This window comes from Pseudorca crassidens, chromosome 20 (genome assembly GCF_039906515.1).
Source record: "Pseudorca crassidens isolate mPseCra1 chromosome 20, mPseCra1.hap1, whole genome shotgun sequence".
Taxonomy (NCBI): domain Eukaryota; kingdom Metazoa; phylum Chordata; class Mammalia; order Artiodactyla; family Delphinidae; genus Pseudorca; species Pseudorca crassidens.
In genome coordinates this window covers 41,658,974-41,674,958 of record NC_090315.1, presented here as the reverse complement: position 1 = coordinate 41,674,958, position 15,985 = coordinate 41,658,974, and the positions used below count along the sequence as shown (strand labels likewise).

The following is a 15,985-nucleotide window of genomic DNA, read 5'->3' as shown; positions in this document are numbered from 1 at the left end:
TTTGGATCTCTCAACATTCCCAATCTCTTTTCAGAATTTCCACTTGAAAAATGGACCCAGGAGCATTGTTACTCAATGTCCCTAAACCATTCACATCATGCTTTGGGCAAAGAAAAAGTCTTTTTCGCTTGTGTAGTTGCATTCTTGTCCAGGGTTTGCGCTGGACCGCACAGTGGCAGGGAGCAGCCTGTGCTCACACGGGAGGGGCCAGAGTCGCTGGTGACCAGGATCATGGGAGCACATCCGGCTCCCTGATCTCCTCCCGAGTCCTCCTCCACCGAGCTGCAGCAGGATAGATTTTTCTACAGTCTAAATTGTATCAAGTTCCTTCAGTCTAAAACTCCAAGCTTCAGAAGTTGGTGGTCTTTCACAGGATAAATTGCAGTTTCCTCCGCCTGGCTCCTAAGACTGACATGATCCAGTCCCCAGCCCCTCTCATGTCTTGAAGCCCCTATTCCACCCTCCCAGTTAACTCTCCATCCATACCGTATTGCTGAGGGTACCTGTGCTTCATGATGCTTAACACTCCATCCTCTTGCATCAGTTCTCCTTCTCAGTCTCCATTTGTCTGAAGATGCTGTGAAGGATCCTCTCTTCCAGGTGGGTTTCCTGACTCCTGAGTGCCTTGGTACCTTGGGGGTCTCGATATGTCTTCATGGGCCCTGGGCATCTTTGCCTTTATGAGCTCCTTTTTCTATTAAAATAATTAAATGTTATATTTTATGGCTGCTTTGGTATGAAGATGAATATAATCTTTACCCTCAAAGGTCAATTTTTCTTCTGACCTTAAAAGAAACTGAAACATTCCTGTGAGCCCGTAAAGGTATTGTGGACCCCAGGCACGATACTTCCACCTAATGGAGAAGCCTCAGGGGCTTGGCACCTTCTGTTCCCTCACATGCATGGCTCTCCATTATGCAAGGCCTTTCCTGATGTCACAACCTGTAAAGGCACATCCACCCCTAGGTTATTCAGTATTTCATTATTCTGTCTTATCCTTCACAGGAGTCATCATAATGTGTGAATATAATGTCTATTCCCTTTCATGGTTTACTTTTTTATTAGTTGTTTCCCCCATGAGAGTCTAAACCCCTCGAGGTTCAGAGACATGGTCTGCCTTGCCCACCCCTATATTTTCAACGTCCAGAGCAATGTGGTCCACACTAGTAGTAGCTCGGTAAATATTTCTTGAATGAATGACTAAACCAACACCTAATTCTTGAATGTTTCTCTTATGGGTCGACAGGAATATGATGCCTGTTGCCTGTCTTAGAAAATTGTGGGGGGCCGAGGGCTGGAGCGTGAGCTCCTCCGTGCTGCTGGGTTGCTCAGAATTTTCAGACGCCTGTCTCTCTATTCCTCATTTTCTCCCTCCCTCTCTCTCTCTTGCTCTCGCGCTCGCTCTGAGTTCCTCCTGGGCCACCATTCAGATCGGAGTGGCATCGGTCCCCAGAGCGCTCCACTCTGGGGATGCCAACAGCTGCATCATGGCTTTCTCTCGTGTGCATCTGCACATTAACACAGGCCTTTCAGGCCTGCTCTGGCTTGCCTGACCCCAATCCCACCAGGAAAGAATGTGCATCTGTAATACTCTGGAAAATTGGGGCTGACACGTAGCTTGGTACCCAAAGTGGTTTCACTCAAGCAAACAGAGAGAATAATAGCCATGCACTTCAATACTTGAGCAGATATCAACTGGAGGAACGTTCCAATAATCCGTGTTTATAAAGCCCGTGAGTATGAATTTTTGAAATAGCACTTACCCCACTTTATTCTTGACAAATGATGTTTGTAGCCATTGAGATATTTTATTCCAATTATGTGCCAGTGTTGTGGGGAGAAGGCTTCTGACGATAGCAGGATATAAGCCATGTTTACTGTGCCTCTATCACTATTCCCGTTGCTAAACTCGACTGGACAGTTCATTAAGATGAAAAATTAACAGCACATGCTCTGGGGAGAATAATCATGGAACATGACAGCTTGTGGAGGCACTGGCGTTCAGAGAAGCAGACGGATGACAAACGTGCTGGTCTTCGGAAGAAGTGCTGGTTGGCCAGTCGGCCAGGAGCCAGGCATTTACTGAGCGCCGCCTTGTGTGCTCAGCCCTGAGCTGAGGTGCTGGGCAAGAACATGCAGGCAGTATGGCCTCTGCACTCCAAGAGCATACCGTCTATTTGGGAAGGCTGGGGAGACTTCAGCTGTCAATCTGGAAGCCCCAGAGGGGTGCACATGAAACGCCTGACACTTCGGTGCCGACTGTAAGTTCAGGAGTAATTCAGTGTGGACTTTGGAGAAGATTTCTTAGACCTTGAAGAAGAACAGGATGTTGATTAGTAAACTGTACTCTAAATATAGTAGCTGCTAATGGCTATGATTTTGATTTGGGGAATTGTGAAATGTTCTAGAATTAGATAGCAGTGGATTGATATACAACTTTGCAGATTTACTGAAAACATGGAATTGTACACTTTAAAAGGGTGGACTTTACGTTAATTATATCTCAAGAAAGCTGTTATTTTTTTAAAATGCTAAATTACAGTAAATCTTATTCAGAGTAAATCTTGTTCAGGGAGTTGAGCTTAGTTCCAATAGAAAAAAGGGATGGGACAGACTGACATTGATAGGAAGGAAGCTCATACCCATTTTACCGATGAGGAAGTGAAGGGTCAGACCAGCTCCTGCTTTGCCCAGGAAGCCACAGTGAATAGTGGGGCTGCGACTTCATCTCTAGCCCTCCTTGGCTCCAGCACTTAGATGCTTCCCATACCACGCTCCTGGTGCCCAGAAAAAACAGACCCTGGAATACAACAATAACACGAATGACAACGATGACAGTGAGTTCCCTCTGTAGAGCACCCTCTCCTCTCTTTTCTCTCATTTGTTCTTATGGCACCCCTGTGATGAGTGATCAGTATGAGTGTGCCTGCATCTGTGGAGGTGGGGTGTGTCTTACAAGAAAAGGAGGACCGGGAGAAAGGAGATCACATCTGCTTTGCAGGCTGCATAAAGAATGCTGAATTCTCTTCTTCAGGCATTCAGGGTGTTTCCACCTCCACTTAGGGCTCTGTCTCTCCCTGGACGTTTATATGCATCCTATTTCTCCAGGGCAAGCAGAATTTCTAAGTGAAACCATAGAGATGTGGAATCCACGGATATTTAGAAACAAGGCTTGGAATTGGGTGTCCTGCCCGTTAAATATAGAAGTCAATGCTGTTTCTCTTCTCCTCTGTAGAAGGAGCAGATACACATTTCTGTTGTAAAGCACACGTCTAGATTGAAGTCACTTAAATCATTATCTCCCCTGCAGTTCATAAGAGAGCTTTTGATGTCATTCTCAGCTTACTAGTGTAAATAATGGGTCAAATTCTCATCCTGTTGGACAGGATGGAAATCTGACTCAGGATTTGTAAATACTGCTGCATTTCATTTATTTTCACGGGGACATTTTCTTCCCCAGCAGACAGTGAAATAACAGCATCCTGGGAAACAGCCTGTGGAGGAATCACGACGCATTAACCTAAGCAGTGAGATCTAAACAGAAGCTCTGCGATCTCCCGCCAGAGCCCAAATCCCGGCAGTCCCCACTGTTTGGCTGCGTTCAGGAAGCATAACTAAAACTAGATCTTCGGAGCTTCCCTGGTGGCGCGGTGGTTGGGGGTCCGCCTGCCGATGCGGGGAGCGCGGGTTCGTGCCCCGGTCCGGGAAGATCCCACATGCCGCGGAGCGCTGGGCCCGTGAGCCATGGCCGCTGAGCCTGCGCGTCCGGGGCCTGTGCTCCACAACGGGAGAGGCCACAACAGTGAGAGGCCCGCGTATCACAAAAAAAAAAAAAAAAAAAAAAAAGATCTTTGTAGAGTAAAAAGGAGCTGAGATTTAGGAGACGGGAGTCTTTCTCAAGCAGCAGACATCCTCTTTCCCAATTTCATTACAGTTTTCTTAGCTTTTAAAGAAGTTAAAAGAATAAAAAATAATAATAAAAGATTAATACTTCCTGAAATATATCCCTGCCTATTTCAGAGTGTTTGCTTTTTTCCCCTCATTGAAGGGTCTGGACTAGTGGTCTGACTGAGCGGTGGGAATGGCCAGGTTCTAATCTTGTTTCTTGCTGGAAAGTGACTGCTCTGTGCTCCTCTTTGATAATTTGTCAAATGTGTTCAACAATGGGGTGATTATTGTAATCGCCCAATAATTAGTGTCTTCTCTATAGGGATTTTGTGACAGTTGACGGAGCTATTACCTCTAATGCACTTAGAACAATGCCTGTCACATAGAGACGGCTTCCTGAACAGGGCTCAGGGTGGTAGTGATGGCAATGCCTGAGTCTATACAATTCCAAATATCCAGGTGTTTCCAAATTCAGGTTCCTAAACAGAAGTTCGCAGTGAATGACGGAACACAGGTCATAGCCAGGTTTGTAGAGCACAGGCACGCAGGTTGGCCCTGGAGGGCCGGCCTCCCCTCGAGCTGGCCCGAGCGTTAGCCTGTGAAGGTGGCAACAGGCACGGCCTCCGCTGGGCTCTGTTGGCACCATGTGCTGGTTTCCATGAACAGGGTGCTCCTCTTTGCAGAAGGGTGGTGCCAACTAAAGTGCCCCACAAAATACAGAAGAAGCACAGCGCATGGGCCGGGAGTGGCGTCACACACAATGACCTGGGTTGGAATTTTGGGTCTTCCTCTAACTGTGACTTTGAACAGAACAGTAACTCTCTCTTGTGCTCGTGTTTGTCTGTTTTTGTTTTTAATGGAGCAGGAAGCAGTGACCGTCTTGACCGTCTCCCAGGGTTGAAGAAGGACTTGCATGTTTTAAATTGTGAAACTGTACTTTCCTTCTCCTTCCCCAGCGCGATGTAGCTCAGCACAGAGGAGAAGGAGCTATGGCGTCCCCCTCTGTGCATCATCTCAGCTTCCTTGTGAACCGCTACGTGTGACTTCTGCTGAGTGCTTTAACCTCGTGAAGCTTCTGCTTTCTCATCTGTTAAATGGGCGTATTAGTTTCCTGTTGCTGCTGTAACGAACTGCCACAAACCTAGTGGCTTTAAAACAACACAACTTTATTATCTTACAGTTGTGGAGATCAGCAGCCTAAAATGGGCCCCATGGGCTAAAATCAGGTTATCCATAGGGCTCTGTTCCTTCTGGAGGTCCTAGGGGAGAATCTTATTACTTGTCTTCTTCACATTCTAGGTGTCTCCTGGGTTCCTCAGCTCATGGCCTCTTCTTCTGCCTTCAAAGTTCATCACCTCATCCTCTGCTTCTCTCATCCATTCTCTCTCTCTCTCTGTCCCTCCTGCCTCCCTTGTATAAGGACCCTGTGATTACACTGACTCCACCTGAATAATCCAGAATGATCTGCCCATTTCAAGACCCTTAATTAAACCACATTCACAAAGTCCTCTTTGCCTTACAGTTTACTACATTTATAGGTTCTGGTAATTAACACGTGGACATCTTTGTGCTGGGGCATTGTTTGTACTCATAGGACTGCTGCAAGGATCAAATGAGACAATGCATGTAAAGTACTTAGCACGGTTCCCAGCACATAGTAATAACTCGATAAATGTTTATTCTCCTCCTTAGAATCACTGATAATGACATTTGCTTGCATACCACCAGGAGACAGCTAGGGATTGCCACAGTTGTAATTGCCCAGCTCTGCACGCTGGCAGGAACAGTGGCCTTGTTTGGCCGTGGCCGGAGGCTTCCACTCATCTTAGCCCTGTAAGGAAGCCAGTCTGCAGAGACACTTCTGTCTGAATAATGCTCCCTCCAACAGAGTTAGCCTGACCAAGTTTTGCCTCTTTTCTAAGCTTCAGCTTTCTTATTTGTAAACTGAGGTTAGGGGGAGGAGCTTGACTCTGGGGCCCCGGGGTTCAGTGGTTCTTCTGTTGAAAATCTATGAACTATAAGAAATGATCACAGGTGAACCAAAAAAAGTGCAGGTTGGTATTAAGGTATGCTTACTGGCTTCTCAGGGAAAACAGCCCATTGCAAAACAACAACAATAGAAACGGCTATCATCTTCTCTTGCTTTCCATGAGCCTTCATCAGGGTTTCTACCTGCGGGTGCTTCTGGCTCGGGTTGGGCTATGTGATGATGTAGACAGGAGGCTGGCACTGGGTGCTTTCTGTAATGTGTGGATCCCAGATAAGTGAAGATGTGAGCTCAGGTTTCCAAGATTAAGGTGGGGGCTGAATTCTTCTAGTTAGAAGATACATCGTTCATGGATCCAGGACTGGAGAGGAAAAAACAGAAAGAGGAAGAAGCCTACTACGTGTCAGACACGTAGGGATGCTGTCTTTGTATCATTTAATTCCCACCACTTTGCCCGGGCTGGGGAGCATTTTATCTCCCTTTTTCAAATGAGAAAACAGAGTGTGAGAAAGATTGACTAATTTGCCTGCTGCCTCACAGCTGGTAAGTGACTCGAGAAGAAGGAAGTTGAATTAATACTTCAAATCCAAAACGGAGCTTCTTAGCTATAGCAGTGAGCCTTCCTCAGTCTGGGCGCTCTGGCTTTCTCTGGTACGTGGCAGGCCACTGTGAAGTGACTTGGTCAGCCCCCTGAATGTCTCCACTCTCCCCCTCTAGTGGACAGAAAGCCAAGGCCACGGTATATTTCATTTCCTCTTTTACCCAAATTCTTGCGAAAAAAATCTCCAGCTGCCCTGTCGTCTCCTTTACAGTCCTCTGTCTTCCCATCTCAAATCCCTCTTTTTCCAAGTCATTTGAGGCAAAGTCAAGTGATGGATGTTTGCAAACAAGTTGAAACCCTAGCACCCCGGTGATCCCTCTCGCCTTCAGAGTTCACCTCCCATTGGAAGCTGGACACTCGTTGCCTGTGGCACCGTCTTCACTGATGATCTCTTTGGGACTCTTCCGGGGGATCTGTGTTTTGAATCATTTTAGAAGTGGCAAGAGCACTGTCTTGGGAGAATATTGGAAGTTCGTCAGAGCCACCCAGAGACAAGATGGCTGCAGGCCGTGAGGAGGTCCTGCCACTTAACGTGGGTTGTGGTGAGCAGTGACTTGTGACTCTGATGAGATGGGTCTGCATGTCTTCTGTGACTTAGAAGCTGCCTCCAACAGGACATTTGGATGCATGGATTCAGGTGTTGGCACAAAATTAATCTCTTTAACTGCAAACCACAGTCCGTACAGAGGAGGAACACAGCAGGTACCTTCCAAGCAGGTGCAGTATCAGACCCAGCACCTCTAAGAGTCCTGAGCAGATGAAGCCAAGCCTTGAATCTGACCTGGTGCGAGGGGCAGTGAAGTCAGGAGGCTCTAGGGGTGGAAGAAAGAAAACAGATACTATAGAGTATTTGTTTTCTATGAGAAAGGCTGTACCAATTGGGCAATCCTTACAGTCAAATTGCTAAAAGTAGAACCTCTAAGATCAGATGGTCAGGGGTGGTATTAGTTGTGTGACCTTTGGTGAGTTATTTAACCTCTCAGAGTTTCAATTTTTCACCTATAAAATGGGGATAACAGTAGTAAAAAAAACCCATAGGGCTGTGCACAGATTAATGAAATAAAGCACATAGAGTGCTAGGTGCAGTATTCAGCATGGAATAAGCACCCCGTGATTGTGAGCCCCCCCTACCACTGGCCGCTGTTAATCAGCTGTGTCCTCCTGGATGAGAAGAAGGCCAAACGGGAGCTGATTTTGGAAACCCTGTTCCCCCTCAAGGAAAGTTTTTCCTTTCTCGGGGCAGGATTTTCAGCCTAAGCCCTACTCTCAGATAGCAGCCTTCACCTTCACTAGTAGCTCTGAACATTAGTCTGACTTGTTCTTTCACTCTCCATCAATAAAACAAGGATAATAATAACCCTCGCTTTTGTTGGCTGGTGTGTAACATGAGCTAATGTGTGTGCAAGTCCTTTGTAAATTACAAAGTGCTATAAAGTATGAATTATTGTTGTGATCGTTCCATTCTAGGCATCTCATAAACAATGCGGAAAATTAAGGATGAGTACTACTGGTATTCAAGAAGCATTTGTGCCTTTTTAAGTGTGTGACTATAAACTATCAGCAGAGGGACTTGATACTGCAGTCTTCAGTCTGGCTTAAATACTGCCCGCTGAGGGCAACGTTCCAGCAGGGACAGTGCCGGCAGGCAGTGGAGCATAATGGTTAGCTGGGGCAGCTCTGTGATTCCACCAGGTTGGAATACCAGCCACTGATGTGCTTTGCGACTTTGCCCGGAATTACCAAAGGACTTCTGAACCTCACTTTCCTAATTTGTAAAGTAAAGATAGTAATTCTTACCTCACTGAGTTGCTGTGAGGGGTAAGTAAGATAATAATCATCGAGCTCTGGACACATTACACAGTATGGTGATCTGGAGGACCTAGAAACCTCCCTCATTGCAGCCCCCTTGCCTTCTGACTGACAGGTGTGTTCTCTTTCACCTGAGGATTCCCACTGAAACGCTAGTCAGAGTTAGAGCCCTCGCTATCACCTGGGCTCCCAGCAGCCTCACCGAGGCCACTGCCACGCTCACTCAGCAGCCCAGCCCCTGGCTTGCCCTGCTGTTGTTCAGGCCTCCAAGGTCAGTTCCAGTATGGCCAGGCCTTTGCAGATTCCAGTGCCTCCTATTGATAAATCTGTGTGTGTGCTCAGTGGGGTGGGGCATGATATAGGGCAGGAGACCACCTGTTAAAGCCAGTGTGAACAGCCTGAATTCTTGGCCACAACCCTCCAATGGTGAGGGGCCCACCTGGACTCCAAGCACCATACGTTACCAGCCAGATCCATGTGGACAGTCCAGACACAGCCATGTGCACACTGATTCGATGACAAACCAGAGAAATGTAAAATTGACCTCAACACTATAAAGTTCTAGGGGCTGAGGCTTTAATGCTGACAATGATAAGAAATAGTATTTATTGAGCACTTACTACATGCCACATACAGTGTCCAGCACCTCACAAGAATTATCTCATTTAATGCTCACAGCCACCCAAGGAGAAATGTGCTATACTATTCCCCCGCTTTTCAACTGAAGGCATGTGATGAGGAAGAGCAGAGGTAGGCTTTAAACGCCATGCTCTTGGCCACAGCAGTGCCCATGGCTTATGGGGTGGGGGGTGTAAGCTCATGGCCCGGGGGCGGGTGGCTGGGAAGAACTGACAATCACAATGGGCTATTTTCCCGTCTTGCTCAGCCTGCACTCTGCCCTTCTCCTTCTGTGTCAGTGTCCTGGGGCTGCCATAGTAACCAGGTACCACAAACTGGGTGGCTTGAACAACAGAAATTTGTCTCACAGTTTGGGAAGCCAGAAGTCCAAAATTGAGGTGTTGGCAGAGTGGGCTTCTTCTTGAGGGCTGTGAGGGAGAATCTGTGCCCTGCCATCCTCCTAGCTTCTGGGGGCCTCAGGCAGTCTTTGACTTGTAGATGGTGTTCCCCAGTGACCAAATGTCCCCTTTCAATAAGGACAACAGTCATATTGGATGAGAGTCTACCCTAATGACTTCATCATCATCTTAACTTGATCATCTGCAAAGACCCTATTTGCACATAAGGTCACCTTCACAGGTACTGGGAGTTAGGAGTTCAGCATCTTTTAGGGAAACACAATTCAGGCTATAATACCATCCAAGCTCATTTCTAGGATTACCACTTTAGACACAAATGTGTCCACTATAAGCCTTTTCCCACAGACTCAATCAACAAGTATTCATTGAATGCTTCCCACGTGCTCAATATATCAAGCTACCCACTGGAAGTAAGATGATGAACAAAACACATACGAGCCCCATCGTCATGGAGCATTGATGATGCACTCTTGGAGAATTTCAATCACTAGACCCTCACGGTACTACAGCTAAGCCTTTTATCAGTAATTCCAAATGCCTCATCTAAAGGGATAAGTGAATGTAGCTTCATCGTTCTGAGTAAATCTAAAGAGAGAGTAACCGGACATAAATATTAATATTTGATCAACTTCATTTGCATGTACACATCTCCAGTTCATCCATTGCTTTGCAAAGTGGCATGTGATTTCTTAAAACCTCTGTGTGTTTTTTTCCCCTAGTTTACTGGTAGGGTGTCATCACAGGCCTCCCAGACCAAACACTGTAAATAGAATGATTTTAACCAGTGTACCACTTATTAGATGGGAGAGCAATTAGCCTGTGCTCTGTTTAATTAAGCCTCACTTAATGGGCAAACGTTTTCTTTAACGGGCTTGCTGTCACCTCCTCAGTTATTTAAGGCAGTGCATTTCACAACAGGGGGAAAAAAGAAAGAGATAGGAAAAAAAATTCTCATTTGCTCCAAGTCGATTGGTCTGAGGAAAAGCTTGGCTGTCTAGAAGATGCCTAATTGCCTCTGTGATCCTGTGCTTAGTCTCTATTTAGTCTTAGGCTTCTTATTGAAACGCTAATCAGGGTTAGGTCTCACCTCTTGAATGATTTTGTAAAAACTTGATATTCCTCTGCTTAGCTAGGAATGTCTGCATGCAAGTATAATGCCACTCTGACTGAATGGAAAGATAACTAATCCCCTTAATTTTGCAAAGAGGGCTCTGATTTGGTACATACAGTACAGATCAGGGGAAATCAGAATAAAATTAATTTCCTTCTTTGCATAGACACCACCTCTGTTATACCAAGAGCCACTTTTCTTTGGCTGAGTTTGTTAGGGATTTGGAGAATGCTTGGCACGTGTATTTGAGCTTATTTCCTGTAGCTGGGGTCAAATTTAGGTTATGCCATTTTATCTGGTGTCAGAACTTGGGGAACTTAAGTTCTTTGATTCTCCGTTTCATCTGTCAAGTAGGAATAATTATCCCTACATCACAAGACTGTAAGGAGTTCAAGTACCATTCACGCTCCTAGCTCAGGGTCTAATTATTGCAGGCATGCAATACAATATATTATCTGCCTCTCCCTTTGTTCTCTGTCCCTTCCCCCAACCACCAACCCTTGAAGGTGGGACAGATGTGGTTGGTTTTGGGTTTTGTTTTTCCCCCACAGCCGTAACACACTCACCTTAAATCTGAGTCGTAGGCACTCTGCTGCTTCTGAGTTCTAAGGTCTTAACACATCTAACGATGAAAAATGACTAATTGAAGCAGACACCCATTTATTTTTGACAGAGGAGAACCACAGTGATGGACATTTGGCTATTCTTGCATGGTCAGCTGACTTGCTGCTGACTTTCCGTCTTTCCATGCTGCAGTACAGGTATGAATTCAAGCATTGCCTTCACCTGCATTGGCCAAAGAGTAAACGCTATCAGTATTATAATTATTATTTATTATTTCTGCTTGTGGTCTGCCTTGTGCCTACCTTTCCTGCCTCACCCACTTCCTCTTCTTGAGCAGTTCCTGTGCTCTCACAGTCCCACATTCCCATTGTTACCCGAACACAGCATCTAATTCCACGCCTTAGATGTTTGTTCCCGCTGGTCTGACCCTGAACATCTGATTCATTCATATATTTCAAGACTTAATTCTGGCTTATCAAGTTAAGTCTTCTCTGCCCAACCACGTGCTCGTGCCCTCATTTATGTGAGTCTCCTATGAGTTCTCTCAGCTCTCTCACTTCCCCATCAAAGCACCTTCCACATTGTTTCCCAATTTTCCAGGCTGCTGCCCAGCCCGCCGCCACCACCATGAGACACTCGGTGACTTGAGGACCATGACAACATCCTCTTGTTATTCCCTCTGCTTAACACCAGGTTCCCACTTCATGCTGAGGGCACGTTTGGCAAATGCATTTTTATTAATTTGTGTGTGTGTGTGTGTGAATAAAGGTCCACGAATGCTGCCTCCTGAAATGACCTTGGAAGCTGCCTGCTAATCCAGCATGGCACATGCTCCTAATATGAATGATCCTGACTCTCAGCTTTGGGTAGTGGTTATTTTCTCAGAACCAGTGTCAAGTCAGAGGATGAAAGAGAACATTCATTCTTCCTAATTCCTCAATCAATTAGCACTATAGATAATTCTTTCATCCTTAGGCCTTTTACACTGTAGGTCGCCTGTCAATATCCAATGGCCTATTCTACCTTCTCCTGGGAAATCTAAAATCCTTCCGTGGTTTTCTCTGACCTCAGTTACACTGATTTTAAAAGCTCCCAAACTGTCAACATTTACCCAAGTGTGATCTCTTCTGCCCAGTGATGTTGCTTCTGTGAAGAAATAGGCAAGAGAATTCTGAGTTCACAGAGAAGATATTTGAAGACAAAATGATTCTGGAAATTAGGATAAAAATAATTTGAAGCTTGAAGATTGGCTTACCTAGTCCAGTTCTTTATTTGTACAAATGTTTCCACTTTGTCAGACAAAATACAGGACTTCCAGTTAAATTTGAATTTCAGATAAACAACGAAGTGTTTTAGTATAAATATGTCCCCCAAATTTTATAAGACATACTTGTACTAAAAATAACTGTTGTTTCTTTGAAACTCAGATTTATTTGGATGTCCTGTACTTTCATTTGCTAAGTCTAGCACCCCTGCTTTCCACTAAAGTTAATGACCTGCCCACTATGATTTGATAGGCTTGACATCAGGCATGATAGGGTTGGAAACACACAGGCTTTCTGAGACCCAAACCAGTATTCATTCCTAAATCATATGATTGGGAGTGGAAATTTTTCTGCTGTAACACAAAGGGCTTTTGGCAAGTTTGTGATCCTAGAAATCTGCCCCATCTTAGCAAAGCAAGAGTTGGTTCAACACGCAACCCAACTCAAGAAAAGTGAGCCATATTAAAACAGTTTTATCAAGGGTAATTGCAAGATAGTTTTGTCAGTTCAGCACACCACAAGCCCGACTGCAAATGCCAGGTGTGTGCCCATTGACACCAGGTTCTCTCTAAAAAAATTGCTTTTGTTTTCTGTTGTGTAGGACATGGGCAAAAGGAACTGTATTGAGGATTACCAGAGCCATACAATAGAATATGGGCAAACAGTTTACTCTGAAGCCATCCATTTATCCAGTATGCATGATGTCTAGTTGTCTCCAAAATAAACTCCGATTCTCCATGCTCACTAAGGAACTGACTTAAAATTCTTTAGCCAGTTATAAGTAAAAGAATTTTCACTATTCTGCTATAATCTGAATTTCTCCTCCTTATCATGCTTTCTTGTTCCAAGATGGCTTCACTGGGAAAAAAAAAAAAAAAAAAAATCACATCCTTCTCTTAAGGTCTTCATTACTCTTTTTTTTTTTAACATCTTTATTGAAGTATAATTGCTTTACAATGTTGTGTTAGTTACTGCTGTATAACAATTCATTACTCTCTGCAGGAAAAAAAAAAATGTATCTTTTCTCATCTACCTGCTCAAAGTGCAATCTCAGTGCCAAGTTTGTGACTTGTAATGATTTGAAGGAGATGTTGCTTCTTTTAAATATGTTCAACAAAATGTCTGCTTGCTTTTTCTTATGACCCCAGGAAGATATTTTTGGATTTTGGTTTAGATATCACTGGTGTTTTCACTCTGAGTGTTCTCAAAGTGAAACCTCCATCCCCTCCTCATGTCAAGAAACCTATACTCTATTCTCACTTATGGTAAGAGTCACTTTTCAATCTGGATACAATCTGAAAAGCCATTCCCTTTTCAGAAAAGCCATTCCATCCTGTTGCCAGGATGCATCCTGGGTAACAGTTAAATCTTTCCTCTCCTGTAGGAAGATCTTAATGGTTACCCAAGAACTGAAGGCTGGGCATCTGTTGAAGAGGTGTACAAGCTGGTGAAATACTGACATAAAATAAGAATTTAACTTATGTAGCAGCCGAGGGTTCAGTTCACTCCCTGCTGGATAAAACATGATTCAGCAGCAAGGTGCAGAGACTCTGCCATAGGGCCTGTTGGGACATCTCAGCTGCAGAGTGGGAAGGGCAGGAAGGTGAAACACAGGCGTGTGTGTGCGCGTGCGCGCGTGTCTTTGTGTTTGGTTGGAGCGGTTAGCTAGAATAACTCTAATGCAATAGAAAATATTAAGATCCCAGAATCCCAGAGCCCTTGCTCTGGGTTGGTCCAAAGGGTATACATCTGAGGGAGAAGTACAGTCATCGCCAGAGTTACACAGCAGATACAGGCAGGAGGCAGCATCATTTACTGTCTCCTCTGCCCAGATAGAAGGGAGACCCCAAGAAGTAGGTAAAAATGCCAAAGTCAGGGGCAGACCCCAGGGAGAAAAACCTGGCATGGCCTAGGTACAACCTCAAAGTCCTAGGCAGTCCAACTGGGCTTATCACCAGAGAAGCAGTCATGGTGAGGATTAGGTAGTGGGTTTCCCAAGAAACAAGGCATCAACTCATGATGTGGAGGGCATGGCTTCTGAGGAGGAATAAGAAGGGGGCTTTAGTACTGTCCTTCCACTTCTACATTCCAAAATTCTACCCATCTGTTTCCAGATCTAGGTCCTATTTCCTTTCTGGGTGAAGTGTCTATGCCATCCTGAGTATATTTTGACCTCTCTGAATGTTCATCTTTACTGTTCATTTTAATGAGCTACTTAATCTGGGGTTGTTAGTATTTTCTGAATGTGTATATTTGTCAAATCAACTAGCTTTCAAATTCTGAATCTCCCCTCCCCAACCCGCCCCGACCTTGTGAGTTCTGGGTGGGATTTACTAGGTTGCTGGAGTTTAGATCTTAAAATGTCTATGCATAGAAGATGGAGAACAGGAATTTAGACCTTGGGGATGCAGAGGGTCCCAGCCTGGGATACCCAGTGAAGAGGTTGTATTCAGAAGCAGGAAGAGACTGAATGAGGAGACCAAGTCATGTTTCTATGTCCCTGAGGGCAGCCATCCTTGAGATGCAAGAGTGGGCATCTCTGTCATGGATGTCTTGCCAGGAAGGCTAAGTAAGTCCTTGATGATAAAGTTCATGACTTATACAATAACTACTTTGTTGTTCAGTCTTCTTCTGCCCCTTGTGTGACTGGGGCAACTCTGGTCCAAGGGACTTCCCCTTAGTGGGTGATGCTAGAGAGCCCATTCCACTTTACCAGCAGTACCATGGATTGCAAAAGTCTGCCCTTCTGATAAAATCTTTTTGGAAAGAGGTACTTGATTAAAGGATGTAAGATTCTTGAGAGCAAGGGCAGAACCCATCCCCTGCTGCACATTCTTCTCCTGGGGAGACATCATGGCATACCTGGGAAATATCCCATTGTACTTTGTCACCTTGGTGCTCTATACACTGATTAAAGTTTTATATTTTTTGTTTGTTTACGTAATTTTGTTAAAAAAAAAACAGGTTATTGTCACCACCTCTCCATTTGCTGTTAAAAACAGGATTGAATCTCCTTTGCAGTGTGGGTATTGAAGCAACCAGTGGTCTTCCTGTCAGAGAATACTTCTGGGCCTCACCTTGGATGCCCTCAGATGAACCGTTGATGTATGGGACTTGCCTCCATGAAGGCATAATCCTTCCTTCCATGAGCTACATACCTAATCTTTTCAATGATGATTAGCTCATGAGATCTCACAGAGCTATCTCATGTTGGGCTGGTTCCTATTGTTGGAAGACATTTATTGTCTGGCTGCCTTCCTATAGTTCCCTGCACCACTTGCATATTATTACTCATTAGCACTTGCTCTGAGGCTGAGGCAGTGAAGGATATAGAGGAAAATTTTGTTCTAAAGTGGAAAATATTGTGAGAGAGAGGTTTGGAAATCACGATGCATTCCTTCAAGGACTGTTTGGAAGAGTGGGGCAGGCTGGAGAACACCTAGGGAAGGGTTGGGGCAATTCCTCTAAGGAAATGTTAAGGGACTGGTTTTGTTTGAAGTGGAGAATTAATTGCAAGACTCTTGGAGGAAATACGCACTCTCTAAAAATGCTAGTAACCTGAGTTTCTTGAGAGCAAAGAATATGTTTCACCTAAGTTTGTAGCAGTTAACAATTGCAGAGATCCTACAAATATTTATTAAGTGGTTGTGATGTGGAATAAGATCCTGCTGAGCTCTGAGCATCCCCAGAAGGAAAAATTAAGACCTTCAGAGGACAATTACA

General features: G+C 44.8%; 1 protein-coding gene and 1 long non-coding RNA gene across 2 annotated transcripts in view; one reads left to right on the top strand and one right to left on the bottom strand.

Moving 5' to 3' along the window:
- The window catches only part of CDH11 (cadherin 11), a 143,829-nt gene that overhangs the window by 67,439 nt on the left and 60,405 nt on the right, over positions 1–15,985 (top strand). The window lies entirely within an intron of this gene.
- On the bottom strand, positions 627–11,167 carry LOC137214682 (uncharacterized). The gene is made up of 3 exons (XR_010939001.1): positions 11,000–11,167; positions 1,764–2,310; positions 627–694 (listed from the first exon to the last, which is right to left on the bottom strand). It is a non-coding gene; the product is annotated as an uncharacterized lncRNA (long non-coding RNA).